Below are 6,339 nucleotides of genomic sequence, written 5' to 3'. Positions count from 1 at the left end.
CTGCCAATCACAGTTTAATGTTTCACAATTGTGCGTACTGCGCGGGTGAATGTTATCAAATTATTATAAGTCTTACGAAGCGAAGGGAGACCTGAATTTGAAAATGTCACCTGGTGGAATCCAGATCTAAACTTCTATCTGTTTAATGTTCGTGGGTAGCTAATATGGCCCTAACAATTTGCTTTCATCCACAAGACTAGTGATCTTCATGTAATTTTATGGTATTCTGATAAATACAAAAAGGTCCGGAGACAGTTTTCATTAGGTTGTCCAGTTTTTATGCATCGGATTTACATAACTGATTTAGAGATCGAATTGCAGTTGATATTACAAGGCCTTCCATTTGTGTATCCCAAAATGCTCTTAACATTATCAAACAATTTTTTTTAGGTAGGCTTGGTCATAATGTCCTCTCTTGCATCATATAATTTTTTTCAATTATTTAAGGCCAAAAAATCTATAGCCGAAATAAAAGAGGGATGCACTTACAGATTTTGACATCTGTTGAGAAAAAATTTAACCAACCTAGATCTATATTAACTGTGCTAGAGAGATCAGATCAAATCTCTCTAGGTGCAAACCTCTTTTCTAAGTGCAAAACATAGAAAAAGATCAAATGTCTTTGCACTAGAGATTTGATCCCTCTCGCAGCTTGATAGATTGAGAGTTAAGATGGATCTAGGCTGGTTTAATTATTAATTTTATTTTTTTTAGTTTAATTTTTATTTTTATGTAATTTCAATGAGTCAAAAGATGTTTTAATTAATAATTTATTAGGTCAAAATATTTAAGTAACATAATCTAACAGGACATTACAACATATCTTTCATACTAGGATGGAGGTTGTCTCTTTGCCCAAACCGTATAATAAAATTAAATAAAAAAAATATTTATAAAATATTTTGATTGTGAAATGAGAAATAGTTTTTTGGCATATGGTATCAGTGAGCCATAATATTGGCTCATAATATGGTATGGTTAATGACACCTTAAGCATTTCCCTCTAAAAAGAACTTGCCTATATGCCACGGTGTACCATACTTGGGCATTGATCCGATGTGTCAGACTATTAAAAAAATTTCACAAGTTCGATCATTATAGGCGGTGGGAATTGCTGTGTTGGAAGTTGGTTACATGAAACACTAAGCTCGAAGTTCGTTATAACGACTCATGTGACTTTGTATCCTGAGAGACTGTAAAAAGGCGAGAAGGGATGTCGCCCTTGCTTGCTTAGGCGTTGTGGAGTTTCCCATCATAACCGCCTTCATAGCTATGGCTTGCCTAGGGTCGACTATCTTCCTGTTCCCTCGTTCTGGAGTTTCCCATCATAACCGCCTTCATGGCTATGGCTTGCCCAGGGACAACTATCTTGCTATTCCGTGGTTCCAAATTTTCTTAGCCCTTTCTTTCCCAATGGTGGCAGTGTAGACACTGCTACTGCAACCATCTCGTGGTTCATTGTCCATTCTTTTGCATTGTATCGTCTCCTGGTTCGTTTCCCATTCTTTTGCATTGTGTAGAGTCGAGGGTGGGAAGCTCCAACGGTTGTGCTCAAATAAGTCCGTGTGACCTGTAAACAGAAAGGGGTAAACCATCCCATCATATGTAGTGAAAGTGGGAGAGCTCTGGTTTCACACCATTTTCTTTTGGTGTTTGATATTGTGTTTTTGCTCGACGAAAAGGACTCTATATATACAGCTGTGACTGTGGCTGGAATGAATCCGAGGCCTCTGGTGGACAATTTCACTAAGGAATTAATGGGCGGAATGAATCTAAAGCCTCCAGTGGACGATTTGCCTGAGTAATTAATGAGTGAGTATAAGTCGGTCATGGCTTATACTATAGTGGGGGATTGCCACAACAGCCAAATCTGCCCAAAGCATATGAAAGCTATTGGGAATTTCTGATAATTCCAGAACAAAAATGAACAGAGAATAATGCTTTGTTTCTTATCATAGGAAAAACTAAAAATGTTTTCGGGATGACAGAGTTTCACACACACACAAAAACTTGTATTCATTAACAAAACCAACTATTATAAAAATCTTCCTCTAACAGAGAGATTTTTATTTCTATATAATTTGACCAATTACGATGGATATAACTTAGTTAAATTATCAAGGCTTACCTTTATGCCTGCTTCCATAGCAAAGTCATTTAAGATGGTTTTTATTGCTCTAGCTTCCCTGACCCTGCGTATGCCCTGCAACATTGTATCATCCACAAATTGTTGACAAGTGTTTGCCTCTCCATCCGAGGTAAGTTTGATACCCTGAATTCGTCCTTCAGCATTTGCCCTTTTAATCACTCTGCCTAGCCATTCCATCATGAGGACGAAGAGGAACATTGAGAGCGGATCTCCTTGTTTGAGCCCTCTGAAGGGTGTGAAGCTCCTTGATGGAGCTCCATTAAGTAGTATGGAAAAACTGGTTTAGTTAACTAATGCCATGACCCACCTTATCCAATTCTGGTCAAAACCATAGGATTTTAGAATTGCTCTTATGTAAGACCAACTCAATTTGTCATAGGCTTTCGCTAAGTCCAATTGAATGATCATACCAGCTTTTTTTTGCTTTTGAGTGAGTGTACCACCTCATGAGCTTGGATGATATTGTTGAGGATTTGTCTTCCCTCCACATAGCCTGTTTGCTCCTCCGAGATGAGAGAGGGTAGAAGTGGTTTGAGTTGATTAGCTATTACTTCGGAGATAATTTTATACACCATATTACATAGGGCTATGGGCCAAAAGCCATCTAGAGTCATGGCATTTTCCTTCTTTGGAATCAGAGCTATGAAGAATGCATTCAGAGCCTTCAGTATTTTTTTGGATCTTCTTAAGTCTTCCACAACCTCGAGGATATCATGTTTGATAGTTTCTCGGCAGGTTTTGAAGAATTCTACATTGAATCCATCCGAGCCTCGTGCTTTTCCATTCTACATTTCATTAATCACTTCACTGACCTCCTCTTTCGATACTGGCTTGTTGAGATTGTGGTTGTCTTCTCCAGTAACCAGCTGAGGGATATACTGAGTGAAATGGTCAATGTACCTAGATTTGTCCTCCAGTGGTTCCTTTGCAATATTGCAGAAGTGTTGTACAAGGACTGATTCCATATCATTGTGAGAAATAAGCTCAATACCTTGAGAATCTTTGATTTTTGTGATTCTGTTGTGTGCCCTGTGAGCCATAGTGGATTTATGGAAGAATTTTGTGTTTCTTTCTCCCTCTATAATCCATTGTATTCTTGGTTTCTACCTCCAGAAAATTTCTTCTTGTAAGCATCGATCCTCCCATTCTTCCTGTAAAGAGTTAGTTAGTTTTTGTCGCTCTTCAGTGAAGCCCTCTGTGATGTTGATCTGATTGATTTCCTGGAGCTTCTGCTTAGCTTCTCTTTTGGCTTTGAAGATATCTCCAAATTCCTTTCTGTTCCAAGCTTTAAGACGAGATTTGATATGTTTAAGTTTCTATTGGAGCATGTACATTTTTGTGCCCTGAATATTCAACTCCTCTCACCACCATTTATCAATGTTATCAGTGAAATTAAGGTGTGAGAGCCTGGAATTTTCAAACATGAAAGGTTTGTTTCTCAATGTTCCCATAAAGGTGGCTTCCAGCTGTACAGGCTAGTGATCTGATCCTCCAAAGGGCATAATGGAGGCTGTCATGGTGGGTCCTGTGAGAATGAGGTCCTCTGAAATAATGAATCTATCAAGTTTGGAAGCAACTTGATTAGCCCCTCCCCTTTTGTTGTTCCAAGTGAAGGTTCCATTAATTGTTTCAGTATCCACTAGACCCATGTTCATAATGAAGTTCTAGAAGGCCATGGAGTCTCTACCTAGCTGTCTAGTGCCTCCTTTTTTTTATGAAAGAGATCTTATCATATTGAAATCTCCTGCAATGATCCAGGGCAAAATGGTATGTCTTGCTCTTAGATCCTCCAGGGAGGTGAGAAACTTGAGCTTGTATGCTTGCTTTTGAGGTCCATAAACATTTGTAATCATGTATATCTCCTTGTCCCATACAAGTTGACATATCATGGAGAGATAGTTCTTGGATGCTTCAACATCCAGAATTCCAAATTTTTGTGGGTCCCACAAGGTGAGAATTCCCCCCCACTGAGTTGTTTGCCTTAACCTCTAAATACTCATATTTGAATAACCACTTATTAAGAATATCTCTTATCTTTTCCATTGAACAATTTGTCTCCTGAATAAAAAACCATGTCTGGTTTTTCTTCTTTCATTCTGTTACTAAGATTTATTTGTTTCCTCCTATTCCCTATGCCTCTAATGTTCCAGGTCGTGAGCTTCATTAAGAAAGATTAGTAAAGGAATAGCTGGTAAGACCTTTCTTCTCACCTGATTTGATCAATAGTTTTCCACATTCGTTAAGCAGTTCATTCTGTCTCTTTCTTCCTCTTTTCCTACCTGAGTTTTTTGGAGATTGTGCTTGAGAATTCTCCATCATCTTGACCCCACTTGGCTCCTGGCTTTCATGATTTCTTTTGACTCCAACTCCCTTCGCTTGTGACCTCTAGAGAAAGAGTTGTTGTACTATGTCATAGTCCTCTTTCGGTAGGGAGTCCACTCCTATGTTTTTTCTTGTTCTAGAAATTTCTCTAGATCTAGATTCTCCCTATCCAGAATCTCTTGTAGCTCATGGTCCTCTGTTCCCACTTCACTTGGAGTCATCTCCTAGTCCTTGCCGATATCCATCAAGCTTTCTAGATCATCCTTTTACTCGTTGTTTACTGTGATATCCTCCATGTCAGCTACCTTATCCTCCTCCTTTGTTACATTCTCCTTGTCCTCAACTGTCTCCTTGTTCCCCTCTTCTTCCTCCAAGATCTTGAATCTATTGTGTTGTGTATGTCTATCCCCATTTGCCTTCTTGTGTGAACACTTTCCCCCTTTCCCTTTGCTCCTGACCTTGGTGAAACCCCCGTGATGTCTCTCCACAGTGGTTTTCTGGTTGCTTTCCCTATTGATTGTGGGGCAGTCTCTATATAGATTCCCATGTTCATGGCATTTGCAACATCTAAATGGTATGTGCTCATAGTCCACAGTCTGCACCCATTCTTCATCCTATACTTCTAAAATTATAGCTTCCAAAAGGGCTCTAGATAGATCCATTTCCACACATATTCGGGCAAAGGAGGTATACCTTCCTTTCAGAGTTGCCTCTAAGATCTTAAGAAAATGCCCTAGCTTGTTGCCTATGGCTTTCAAAGATTATGGTAGCCAATAATCGAGAAGAAGGGAATATAGTCTGATCCAAACCAGTACTGATGTGAATGTTTCACATTCCGGGACAAAGTTCATCATCCATGGCCGCATGTAGAGTCCTACCGCAACATAGAAATAGGCCCTCCCTTCAAACACTCTATCTTTGTCCTCTAGGCTTGTGAACACTACTGTGAAAAGGCCCTTAGAACCTAGATGTAAATGTATTTCTCCCTTTGGCTTCCAATGGCTCCTTATCTAGACATGTAACACCCTCTCTGTCGGCCATAGCCCCATGAACTTGCATATGATTGCATTCTCTGTCATATGGTCCCTATGTGCCTGTATCACTGGGTTGCTTAATACGACCTGGGGAATAATGCCTGACTTGCGCTTGCAGACCCCAGTTGTTTTTGTGGAAGCCGGTCTTTTACTACTACCTCCATTCTCCTTTTCTTTGCTAGTTTCTTGTTGATTCCCTTCCTGATCCTGGTCTCCACTTCTCCCAGATGTCCCCTGACTTCGTGCTTCTGAAATCTTCTCCAGAGGTTTTTTGAAATGTTTCTTTCGCGCGTTCTTACTTCCTTCTGTGGCTGCTCGACTGTAGGAGGGAGCAACACTCGCTCCTATATTATTATATTATAAAACCATTATTCAAATTTATTATTATACTTATTTTTTTAAAATACATTATATTAAACATTATATATATTTGATTATATTAAATTAAATTAATAAAATACGAAAAAAAATTAATTACTTCTAATTTAAACCTTAATTATGAAACCTCTTCCGAACTATGCTCTAGGAGTCCAAGTTAGTTTAATTATTAATTATTCACTTTTCTTTTTATTTCTATGTAATTTGACCAGTCAAATATTTAGATAACAGAACATAATAAGGCATTACAACATTTCTTCCATATTAAACTTGATGAAACCTCTCAAAACAATAAAATTATTTAGATTTAAATAATATTATAAAATTTTCTAAATATATAAAATTGTTAAAACTATTTTAAAATTATAAATAATATTATAAAAATATTAAAACTTATATTAATATATTATATCAAACTTATATTAAAACTAAAACCATAAAACCAAGTCAAAGCTA

The sequence above is a fragment of the Pinus tabuliformis genome, chromosome J (assembly GCF_031772625.1).
Source record: "Pinus tabuliformis cultivar Carrire ecotype Pingquan chromosome J, CPIR1, whole genome shotgun sequence".
NCBI classification, from domain to species: Eukaryota; Viridiplantae; Streptophyta; class Pinopsida; order Pinales; family Pinaceae; genus Pinus; species Pinus tabuliformis.
Note: the sequence above shows the minus strand (reverse complement) of the source record.